Genomic DNA, 13508 nt, shown 5'->3' with positions numbered 1-13508 from the left:
ATAGGTACTTCTAAGATAAAGCCTCAACAAGCTAAGTTATAGTGGCTTCATAAGAGCAGAGAAGAACATTTGTCTAAACTCTGCCTGGTGCAATCAAATAATTAAACTGGATGTGGAAGAGAAAGAAAAAATACACAGATAAACTTGTGAAACCAATTGCTATTATGGAAGACCGCAGGTCTCTCTGATATGAAAACAAAGTGTAGGCAGTGCCCAGTGATTCAGTCATAAAACCAATTGAGAATAAGCAGGAAATAGGATTTATAACCCTAGATGCATGTATGCCAATTTTTAGAGCATAGATAATAAAGTGAACTTGAGATTTTGACACTAAATAACATTATAGGAAAGCACTGGTTGAGTTAAATGAGGCTGAATTTCAGACTACTAAAAACTTGTATTTGAAATTACTGTGCTGTTTTCAATCATCTTGAACCATCATAGAGAAATGGTCTTGGTGCCACAAGGCTGCAAATAAACAGCAGTAGTTCTTATTTTTTTTAGAAGGACACTAATTAGCTACATACAAACTTTAGACTTCTACGCCTGAGGTGCATTTTAAGCACAATTAGATAATTGTTAAAGAAATGGAGCTCTCTGCTCTTCCCTGTTCCACAGACAGCTGCATATTCTTTTGCAGTGCCAGCTGCATCCCTGAGACACTGTGATAAAGTTCTGAGTAAATGGATTTGGCCATGTTGGGCATCCAGTCTCCAGGATTGCTTTTAACTCTGGCAAAATGGATATTGTCATCAGTGACCCCTGTCATCGACCTCAACTACATGGTCTACATATTTTAATACGATTCCACCTGTGGCAACTTATGGCATGGTCAAAGCTGAGCATGGAAAGCTTTTTATCAATGGAAGGCCTATTTCCAGCTTTCAGGAATAAGCTTTTGCCCACATTAAATAGGGTAATGCTGTGCTAAATATATTATAAAGAGGCATAAACCATGAGCAGTATGAAAATATCCTCAAGACTGTCAGCAATGCCTCTTCCATCACCAACAGCTTTGCCCCTTTGGCCAAGGTTATTCACAACAAGTTTGGCATCATGGAGGGAACTCATAACCACAGTTCATGCCATCATGGCCACCCAGAAGACCATCGTGGTTCTTTTGGGAAGCTGTGGCATGGTGGCCATGTTGATACCCAGAACATCATCCCTTCGTTTACTTGGCACTGCCAAGACTATAAGCAAGGTCACCCCTGAGCTGAATGGAGAGCTCACTGGCATGGCCTCCTGGGTCCCAGCTCCAATGTGTCAGTCATGGCCTCCTGGGTCCCAGCTCCAGTATGTCAGTCATGGTCTGGAGAAGACTATCAAATATGATATTAAGAAGGTAGTAAAACAGACATCAGGGGGCCCACTAAATGATATCTTGGGCTACACTGAGAACCAGGCTGTGTCCTGTGACTTTAACTATGACACCCATTCCTTTACTTTTGATGCTGGGGCTTGCATTGCCCTTGTTAACTACTTCGTTAATCTCATTTCATGGTGTGATAATGAATTTGGCTATAGCAACAGGGCGGTGACAGCCCCCTGAAGTAATCAGCCTCAGTGAAAGCACGAAAAGGAAGAAAGATGCCCAGAGCTGCTAGAGAGTCCTTGCCCCAACTCAATCTCTCAATGCACTTAGAATCTACCATCCTCAACAGTTTCTATCCCAGACCTTCTGAAGAAAAGGAGGGGCTTAGGGACCCCTACCTTATCATGTATTATTAATAAAGATCACTGTACCCAGTGGGAAAAAATGAAGAAAGAAATCAATGGTTTCCAAACATTTAGAAATAGAAGTAGAGACCAGCAGGAGTTAGGATGAGTTCACAAAGAAAGGTTCAGGTCAGACTGGCTTTATTCTTCTCACAGGAATTCTTAAAAAATGGATTGTGTTCACCTGGATTTAGCAAGGCATTTGTCAGTCACAATGGAAACTCAACCTGAAGAATCATACAGAAAAATAGATTCATAAGTTCTTAAACAACTGTATCAAAGATCCTAGTTAATGGACTGTTTGAATCTTAGAGTGCAATTTTCTATTGTTTTTCAAATATCTTCTTTTCTTTCTTTTTAAAAACAGCTACCACATTTCAGCACCTACTTACTGTGTGCTAGGCTTGTGCTATTCCCTTGACATGAATCTTATACTCACAATGAACGAGATAAATGCTCTGCAAATTTTACATCACCTAAATTGAAAATTTTACTGAAGATTATCAAACTATAAATAGAAAGCATATGTTTTTTAAAATTTGCAAATTACATGAAACTGGAGAAAGAAGAGATACTTTGAATTACAGAATCAGGCTGTAAAAGAATCTAAACTCATTAGTTTATCAAATGAATTCATAGATATTTTATTTGTTAACAATCTTGTTGTGAGTCAATAGTGTTGATTTGGCTGCTAAAAAAATTAAAAGATTCTTACATCATATTGTGGGATAACTATCTGAAGTGAGAGAGGTGGCATGCTTGCTTTTTCAGTATTCTTGGTTCTAAACTCTACAACTTAATATAGGATATATCTATCAGGATTTCTTCTTTTGTTAATACTAGAAACTGCATGCAAAAAGAAAAAAGGCATTTCTGTCTTACAGAGCGGTGAAGAGTTCTCAGGTAACCTACAAATCTGAAGAAAGAACTGGAATCTTTACTTTAGGAATGAAAAATAGGGTCTCAGAGCCATCAACTCTCTCTCTCTGTTCTCAATCTCTCATCTCTGTTTATTACTGCTTCATTTTACATGTTGGTCTCATCCTCACACAGGCCTATTTCACACAGGCCTTCACCACAGTCAGGAAGCATGACTACCACTGCGAGCTTAGCTGTTCCAGCTGAAAGAGAAAGCTTTTTTTTGGTCCAATAGTCGTATATCAATCTCTGAAAAGAATTCTGTTTGGCCATACTGTAGCCATTTAAAAACCTTTTCCCCAATTACTATTGTCAGGGAAATAGAGTAATATTGTTGGCTTGATTTTGTCATATGATCACTCCCAGGGCCTGTGGCTAAATAGAAAGTGGAGTTGAGCAGTATCTGTTATTAGAAGAAAGAAACTGGAAGACCTGGCTGAGCAAATCACACTCAATATATTAACCCTGGACTAGTGCAGAGAGGAACAGGGAAAGGAAAGATAATTGAAACTCTACACCATGAAGACCAATTAAAGAATCAGAGGCAGTATTGCTGAAAAAGGCATGGCAAGTTCAGAGAAGGTAAAAGTATTGATTTAAAAAAAAAAAGTAAACAAGTTCTATATGGTCAAGGGATACAATCTGAACCATCCTCATTGGAAGGAAAATTTACTTTAAGAAGAATTAAACTTTATATTTTAACTTTCAAAGCTCAGAGCAGTCCAAGGTGTCTCTAGATGAAATAAGAACCTGGTCACTTCTATTCTGAAGGCATAACTGTTTTACCATCTGCCTGGGAAGTTGCAGACAGTTTATGAACATTAGGTGAATGGTTAGACTAAAATATCTTAAGCAAGAAAGAGGCAATGGCTAAAAACCTGGATTTTAAAGTAAGATATGAGTCTGACTATAATCTTTGGCGTTATTGTCTGTGACTTGGAAAAACTGCCTACTCCCTCTTAGCCTCATTTTTAAAATGGAAATAATTATTTTTACCTTGCAGAATTGTTATGTATAGTAGAGATACCTAATGACTATGTGCAGAGACAGATGGGTGATAGACCAATCGGGGGAATCATTTCATAAAATATATAAATGTCTAACCATTGTACTGTATACCTGAAACTATACAGTACAATATAAAAATAAAAATAAATACAGTACAATGAAAATATAAAAATAAATTAGATTATGTGTATAAATATTCATGAGGGCACACAAATGCATGTACACACACATACACACACACATGCAAGTATATTCTGAGATTCTCTGACATCTTTGAACAATGGAAGCACACTATATCCAAGCCACAATAAACCCTTAGTTATGCACAGATCATGGCTGTATACATATCCGTGGATTTAGAATAAGAGAGAGACCAGGAGTGAAAGGGTAGCTGAGTGCATATAGTAAGAAAATTTCATGAAAATGTATCAAGACTGCTTAGCATCGGGGAATTTACTGTCTTAGAAGGCTTGCATCTTTATGGAAGATTTCAGAAAATTTAGATTAGCACATAGTGTGTAAACATGTATTTCAGGAGGCTTGAATGAGGTAATAAATGTAAAATTGCTTAGAATAATTCCTAGTACCCAATTACTACTCAATAAAACTTTATTATTATTTTAATTAAAGGTTCATAATATGGTCTCCTACTAGATTGTGAGCTTCTCGAGACATGGATCATATCATATTAATATTTTTCCCTAGACTCCAATATAATGCCTGGTGCTTTATAGGCACTGACATAAATGACAAGGAAAAAAGATGTGGTATCATTAACTAAAAACACATGATGATGCCACAAAATAAAACTTATGACATAAATTAGTGTGTGGCTCATCTATCTGCAAGTTTGAAATAGAAGTGAGATAAATGAACTCTAATAGGTAATAGAAAAGGTGAAGTAAGCTTGGTAAAAAGATGAGGAACAAAAAGGATGAAGGGTCAAGGGATAAAACCAACAGGCAGAAGTATGGCATTCTAATTCTGTAAATTTCAGAGGCTGATATATGTGGAACTCAAAGCAAGGATACATAAATAATTTCATGAAGATGTTCACTTGCTATACTATGCATTCATGTCTGATGCCTTCAAGATTTAAGTTTCTGTGATCATTTCAGTTTGATATAATACTTTTTTGGTCACCGTATTTGCTTCCTAAATCAGGCCTCAAACTAGCCAGCTAGCCAGTACTTTCACTAAGCTTAATTAACTCAAATTACCTACAAAATGTCAACATTTTATGTTTATCACACTTATACCAAAGAATGGCTTTCCAACATTTTTCATGCTATGGCACACAGAGAAAATGAAAATATTTTATTAGTGTAGCCACCGAACTAATGAAAAAAGCTGCTAAGAGATTGCCTCAAGAGTTCCAGCTGCCCCAGGCCCTACCCTGTTGCCCTCAGGATAAAGGGAATAATATTTCAGCAGACTCATAACCAAATGGAGCTTTCACTGGGATGGGTCACTCCAGTTGAGAAGTTCTGTTTGCCAATTCTCTCTGTGGAGAGACTGACAAAGCAGGTTTTACAGATTTGTTTATTCAACAAATATTTAGAATAGTCACTCTTCTAGGCACTGAGATGCAGCAGCAAACAGGACAGAATCCCTGCTCCCTGGATAACAGGCTGACAGTGGCTAAGTCAATTCCACAAGACTCATTGGGGCCAGCACTAGAATCTGTAACATCTGACTCAATCCACAGTTTTTGTCAAGGAAAGAAATGCTCAAAGCTCTATACTATATATTTGTTCTTTGATGAAGAAGCTGACTGTCAAGTTTTCTGACTTACGTTTTTCAATTTGTGCTCTACGAATTTGGAATGTGAGAGAATTTTTCTTGGGTTAAAGTTTTTCATTGGAATGTTTTGTCAATTAGTGGGTATGTTAAAAGAAAAAAGATCGTTGGGGTCAATACAACTCTGATGCAGGCTCATCTTTTTCTTATGGGAATGTCAACATCTGACGACACCTTTGGGGGTGGCTGACACTTCAGCTCACAGTGCATTCTAGAAGAGAGGGAGATGATAGACACATTGGCAACAGCATTGACCAGGTGAGAAAAGATCCTACTATCACTAAGACAAGACAAGCTTAGCAGAAAGCACATTTAAACTGCTTAAGGAAATATAATTTTAATGCATGTGATTGCTAATTACAGAGGCATCTTTAGTTTTCATTAAAGCTTGTCTCTGAGGATCTCAACTCAGGAACACTTTGTTAATGATTAATTGAATCACTGTATATATCTGAATATAATAATCTTATGGCATTTACTTATTCAACAATTGAAACATTTCTAATTCTTATAATCAGAGGTAATGAAGGGTAAATTACAGAACTCTTTACATATCGAAGGACTTTTTATATATCTGTATTTAGGTCCATGCAGACGCCTGTCCAATTAAAAATCAGTTTTTAAGAATAATAATGGAGGGGCAAATGTAACTATTCTCACTGACCCTGGATTAGGTAGTTCATATTATTTCTATTACATTTTTATAAATGGTAGCAAGTAATGAGTTAGAAAGAGTCAAAGACAGAATTTGAATGTGACTCCAAAGGCCCTCAAACAATTCAGACTTTGTAAAAATTTGGAATTTACCCAAAACCTCCTCATTGTTCAATTTACTTTTCAAATATTTAATTGTAATTTTAGCATAACTATGCCATCTTAGATTTTCACTGTTTAGATTGGAATATAATGTGTTATAATACTTCCAAAAGCTAAGCAATTCAAATTAGTTAATGATGCATGTAATTTTACTAACTAAGCATACTTTGGAGTTGATGCTTGATTAAAGTGTTCAACTGCAAAACAACAACAAAAAGGACAGAACATCAACCCTGTGAAAATCTACAGTGACAAAGGGAGTTGGACAGCCATTTGGGTTTTTTATGTAGCCTTGAAAATAATGTCCAACTGTTTTGAAGTAAAGGTAGAGACCAATCTGTTCAATGGAAGGAAAACAGGGATGATCAATTTCTGAGAGTTTTCCATGAGCCAAGACATGGTGGTAGGATATCCACCAGTGTATCTCAAATTACATTGTGTATCTCAAATTACATTGTGCATTTCAAATCACCTGGGGACCTTGTTACAATGCAGATTATGATAAAAAAAAATCTGGGGAACATGAGACAATTAGAGTAGGGTTAAAGCTGGCCAGTGCACTCGAAGGTTTTCTTAATAAGCTTCCATATAGTACTGATACTAAGCCCTGTTTCTCTATAATATGTGATAGCACTTTCATTGTACTCATGAGTAGATGTTGGTTCAGAAGGCACAGTGCTTCAACAAACATCTCTCAATTCTAGAATATTCACACTTATATTTGGGTGATTAAAACCCCCCAGCTGGTTCTACTATCTAATGCTTTTTCCAATTCTTAGAAGTCATTGAGCCGAAAAGAATAATGTGATGAGGAAACACCTAACAGGAATTTTTGGGGGAGGAGAATTTGAAACGTTGCTTATATCATCTCAATTAGTTTGCACTTTCTCCTTTGCTTTTATGAAAACGTCTCCTGCTTCTTCACAGTTGCCTCTTTTGAGTTGTTGTGCCATTTTAAAAAATTAAAAGTAAAAATAATAATGACCAGAAAATGGTGTGACTAAAAAAATTATGTTATTCTAAAGCCATCTATAAAAGTCATAAGAATCTGATCTATACTTAACCTTAATTTTCCCTGACTCCACTACAAAGCACAAGAGAGTAAAGTAACTGTTTTGTTTCCCACCTAGATGCTTAGTAGCTTAGAGGGTTGCCAAGGTAACCATAACTTTGGTTAGTATCATAGTAAATAAGAACCAAAAAATCACTGAAATTTCATTTTCTGTGTTACTATGTCGCTTAGGGGTAATAGTAATGCAGGCTTTCTCTTTTCTCTCTCATCTTCCAGCTGTTTTTTTTTCCCCATATCACTACATCTAATGATTCATTTCTCAGGAAAGGATATGACAAGCAAGAAGCATCCAGAATTTTTTAACCTGGGCAGGCAACGGGTTCAAGAAAGGTGACACTCTGCCCAAAAAAGTGCTTCAGCAAATAAATAATCTGCTTTGGCTGATTACCATGGCAAAATACCATGAGAAATATAAAAGGAAATACAAGACCTATCCACTGAATACCAGGCTTCAGGAGAACACATAATTAGGCAAATAAAATTCCAGATAAATAAAAGCCAATTATTTTAGTTTCTTACATTATGTGACAGGCAATAAGGTGCTAAAAATAAAATATAAAAATAAAAAATAAAATTCAGGGCAATAAGTATAATCTCTTAGATAGGTGAAGTATAACTTTTGCGGATTTGATTTGGTTTGGTTTAGTTTGAGTTTCATATTTATAAGCATTTGGTTTTTAGAACTATAATCCTGCCAACATAATAAATGAAAGGAATTTCCTAATAAGTTATACTAGATTTATTAAGAGTATGCTATTCTTTCATTAAAAAATCAATAATCTTATAAGAGAAAATTTAGAGAATATTGAATAGAAGTACCTAAACAAATCTAGATTGCCAAAATAATTATAATATTTTGATTTAAATATTTTTATTTGTTTTCTTTCCAAAGAAAAGTTCACGAGCATTGTAAACTTTTAATGCATTTAAGTGCATTTAAGATCTATTATTTACATAATGTTGAAACATGCTTTTTACCTAAAAATATAATAAAGTATTTTTAATGTTAGAACTCTTCTCAGACATGCTTCATGGCAATCATATGCATTGATGTTAACTTATTTAACCATGTCCTTACTATTGAGTATTTACATTATTTCAAAATATTCTTATTTTAAGGAAACATTGTATTAAACATCTTCTGTTAAGAAACTTCCTCTGGCGTTTGTGCTCTTTTCTTTGTATGTATTTCTAGAAGTAGAATTACTGAACCAAAGGTCACAGATGTTTGATAAGAGTTATTTTTTTCCAAAATAATTTGTCACTTTATATCCCATAAGTTTTGATTATATGCATAAGTATGTGTCGTAAAGTCGTTTTAAAAAATATGTGACTGAGGCACTGGAAAGTATAGTAGTAAATAAAGAGCAACAAATTCACATTCAGATCAACTCAACATATGAATAGAAAGCTTGTAAACTTTCTTCCAGATCTTGCCACATATAAGTATGACAAGAGCCCATGATTCTAGGATCTAAAACTATCAGAATAAGGTCTATTAATTCCGTTTTATAGAGGAAAAAATAAAAGTCAAAATAAAAAGGCTAAACGAGTGGTGAAACCTCCTACCTCCCAGGTCAGGTGCTATTTCCAACGCCCGGTGCTTGTTGAGATTGCACACGGACTTCAAATGTTGATTTTCTGATCTAACCTTCTTCAAACTATTTTGAAACGCATGCCTTATGTGATTTACCTTTTAAGTTCACCAAGCTTTGATGAGATAAATAATGCTTTCCTCTTGTCATGATGTCATTACCTACTCAATGTATTTTTTTCCCCCTTTTTTGGAATCATGTCATGCAATTCAATTCTCTAAATCCTATAATAGATGCCTATTCTTTTTAACCTCATGTGTGCTCTATTTCGACCTTTTATCATAAAAGCCTGTTTGTTCACCTTCTGACAGCTCTCCACAGCTCATCACCCTGCCGGCTGCAGCTAAACCATACAATTGTATGAATTTCAATATATAGAAAAAGATGAAAGATGGAAAAAAGAAGAATAGATAATAGATCTATGATAAGTCAAAGAATTAACAAAAAGGGTCAAATTACCTGAAGTTCAAACTAAAAGACATCAAAGAGAGAAAGCCAACTACTAAAATAAGAGATAATAGAAGATGATTAGGGGAAAAATCATACTAAAAGGGAGATAATAGTTTGTAACTGGGAAGAGAAATTGTAAAGAACTAGAAATAAATGGGTAAGATAGAATTAAAGGTATACTAATGAGAACTGAAAAATAATAATGGAAGTAGTGAGGGATAAACCTGTCATATTATCCAGCAAAGATGGGAATGGAGAGAACTGTTCCTGTGGGAAGTTTCCAAAGCCTTGGTCTGAGTAGTTATATTCATATGTGGAGAAATGTCTTGGGGTTATGAAAGTAAAGTGGAATAACACTAAAACTGGGTATTTTTAATGGTGGCAAACCAGTCTTATGACTTAAAACAACAGGATTCTAAAATCCTTAGGATTCTTCTTCCATAAAGAAAATGCATCCCTTTTACAAATCTGTATGATTTGCCCCTCGATTCATTTTATTAAAACCAGATATTCTATATTATAAATATGTTCATTGGGATATGTGTCATATGTGTACTTGTGTGCAGTTTTCTCTCAAAATATCTTTATTTTAGAACTCTGTGCCTTCAGTTGTTTTGCTCATGTCTGCCTCCTTCACTATTCCCTCAATGCCACTACTCATGTGCTTTGCTATTTGAAAATTTCGTTCTGACTTGATCTGACTGATCATTTGGGTACACAGGTTTTACAGTACAATTATATTTACAAAATTACCAAAATACATCCAAAAAGTTATAACATAGCCTGCATTTGATTCTTTGTAAATCCTAGAGGTATACAAGGAATTGTGTTTTCTTTATTCAAACTTGGACTGTTTCAAAAATAAAATGACTTTTAAATGTATCACTTTCTTATGCAGCTAGAGGCTTACTTGACCCATATGGTGAAATTAATCCAGTTGGAATGGGACAACTGCATTTGAACAAGAAACAAATGCAGTATCCTAGAGGTATTCAGCTCTGCTCGGAATAAAATATATTCTTGGTCACAATGTAATATACAAGTTGGGAACACAATACTATTCACTTAGTGAATAAATGGATGAAAAAATGAATTAGTTGTTACAATTTTTGCTCCTTCCAAGTCTGGACTCAGTATATAACAGAGATTGTCAATAACCTCAAATTCCTGAATTTCAGGAATATTATAGATAAGCACCCCCAGCAGTTGACATAGGAAATATATTCATCTACATTTTCTTATCTAACAATTTGATTACAGTTCACAAATCAAGGCCATTTTCATTAATGCATTAATTTGTAAGCATATGATATAAGTGGCATTACATTCAGCTACTGAAGTGATATTATTCACAAAGTAATACCATCAGTTTCAGCATCTCTCCATTTTATTTGGGCCAAAGACCCTGAAAGAGCCAGTTTTTCAGTTCGAGTTCAACAGCAGAAAATAAGCTAATGTACCAGTTAGAAGGCAGACAAGCAGGAAGAATTCACCCTTCTTTGGGGGAGTGTCAGCCTTCAACTGATTAAACTGATTAGATGAGACTCATCTACATTAGGGAGGGCAATCTGCTTTTTTCTGTCTACAATTTAAGGATTAATCTCATCTAAAACACCCTCATAGAAACATCTAGAAACACCAAATATCTGGGCACCCCACGGCCCAAATAAGTTGACCTAAAAATGAACCATCACAAAGCACATTGTGTAATTTTCTTCATTTCTTGTGCTTTAGGTTCATTAAGCAGATTAGATCTCTGGATTTATAGCTTTCATGGCATTTGGAAGATTTTTGGTCATTTCTCTTCTAATATTTTTGTGCCCATACCTTTATAGACTCCAATTAAGTAAATATTAGATCACTTGTTGTCCCACAGTTTATTGGTATTTTCAATCCTTTAAAAAATTTTTTCCTGTGTGTGTCATTTTAGATAATTTCTATTGCATGTCTTCAAATTTACTAACTGTTATTCTGCACTGTCTAATATATTAATCCCATCCAGCATATTGTTCATCTTACACACTAGATATTTCATTTTGAAAAATTTGACTGGATCTTTTTTATATTTTACATGTCTCTACTTAAAATTTTAAACATGTGGGATATAGTTATAATAACTGTTTAATGTCCTTATCTGCTATTTCTAACATCTAACTCAGATCTGGAATGGTTTCAATTGATATTTCTTCACATATGATTCATATTTACTTGCATATCTGAGAATCTTTGATTGGATGCTAGACATTATTTGACTTTGTTAGATGCTAAATATTATCATATTCCTACAAACAATTTTGATCTTTCTTTTGAGATAGAATTAAGTTTCTTGGAAACTGTTTGAACTTTCTGGGTCTTGCTTTTTAAGATTTGTGAGGCAAGATCTGAGCAGCATTTAGTTTTAAATGAAATATCCTCCACTGCTAAGAAGGCAAGACCCATTTGGGTGTCTTTCCAATGCTCCATAAATCATGAAGTATTGTAGTCTGGCTGGGGGAAAGCTGACACTATTCTCAGTCTTGTTTGAGTGCTGAGAGCTCTTTAATGTTCTCAGCTAGTTCTTTTCTGGACTTGGATAATTTCCATACAAATATGTACTGGTAAGTACTCTGCTTCATGCTCAAGAAAAATCATTTTGTAAATTTCTGTGGTCCTCTCTCTCTCTGCATTTCTCTCCATTGTACTGTGCCCTGAGAATTTTAACTTCCTTTGTCTCCACAGACACTCAGATCCATTTCCTCAGCTTAAGAATCCTAAAGATTCTCCTGAGTTAGCCCTTCTTGTGCTGTGGAACAATCTCTGGACAGTGAGGTAGGGCCATCTCCTCATTTTTTTCCTACAACAAAGGGAGGACTATCATTCTTCTTTGTTGACTGACCTCCAGTGTCTTATAAATCAGTGTTTTATACATTCTCTCCCTTTCTTTCATTTTCCTTTCCTCCCTTCCCCCCTACTTCTTTTTTTGGAGGGAGAGGAGGGGCAAGCAGATAGGTAAATCCAATTCTTTTCCTCTATCTTTGCCTACAAGCAGAACTAATTTTTTTTTTTTTAATTAATGGCGATCTTATAGAAGGGGTGATCATTGGGATTTTTCCAGTTTTTTTTTTTTAAATAAAATAAATCATCACATGCTAAAGTCTCCAAAAGAATATTATGGTTATTTTACTATGCAATTAAAAATGGGAAGATATTGAAGAAAATAATGTAGTACAGAGAAAAGGGCCTGGCCTAGGAAAGCTTCATGGAAATTCAGCTTTAAGACATAGCATAATAAATTTTCATCCTTTTTGGTGATAGGCACCATCAGGTCAATAGAATATCTTAAAATTAAGTGAGCGAGACAAGCCTTAGGTTTTTTCCTATCACATCCCAACCCCATAAAGTATTTGGGGCACACAAAGTAAAAATAACAGATCCAGCTGACAAGTATAAAAGGCAAGATAGTAGGCAGGTACTATCATACCTGTATAGACACCACCCTATTTCTTTTGAAGGGTATTTACATCACACAAGATGCAGCAGAATTGTGCACATGCTTTGAAGTTTATTTTCTAGAAGTTTAAATGTACACCCCCTTCTCTACTCATTCGAACTTTTGAGGAAATTTATGAAAAGTGAAACTTAGGTCATATATTTTAGATGCAGAATAAGTGCCAAAAGCAACAGTAGAGAGAAGGGAATATATGTGCGTCTGTGTGCATGTGTGTGTGTGTGTGTATAGAAACTTGCTGGTGCCACACCTCAGTCTCAGTATTTATGCAACAATATCAGTATAAGTAATACTGTGTAGAGATGCAAAGTAACCAATTTTTGTTTATGCTTCTCTGTAAGAGCACAAAGAGCTCCCATTAAAATTACATAAATTTTTTGAATTCACTAAATTATCATGAGAACATAGAAGGAAGGCTTTTTACTATGTGACAGAGTAAAAATCAAAGTATCTCAGGCCAATGCCTTGATATGGGCACTAAAGCTATGTGTTAAAGCCCAATGGGTTTGTGTATATTTTGCCTAAGTTTGGGCTCAGTTCACTTATCTGTGTATAAGTTGGACCAAATCAAGTAAAAAAAAAAAGCTTTCCTTCTTTCCTTTCTCCCTTCCTTCCTTCTTCCCTTCTATTTACTCTTTTTTTT

At 35.0% G+C, this 13508-nt stretch overlaps 1 pseudogene; it reads left to right on the top strand.

Annotated features, from left to right (window-relative positions):
* Positions 1-685: 685 nt before the first annotated feature.
* Positions 686-1552, top strand: LOC102891114 (annotated as a pseudogene).
* The last annotated feature ends 11956 nt before the right edge of the window (positions 1553-13508 follow it).

This window comes from Pteropus alecto, unplaced genomic scaffold (assembly GCF_000325575.1).
Source record: "Pteropus alecto unplaced genomic scaffold, ASM32557v1 scaffold71, whole genome shotgun sequence".
In the NCBI taxonomy this organism is placed as follows: Eukaryota; Metazoa; Chordata; class Mammalia; order Chiroptera; family Pteropodidae; genus Pteropus; species Pteropus alecto.
The sequence above is the reverse complement of the archived record's forward strand: the minus strand, read 5'-3'. Positions and strand labels throughout refer to the sequence as shown.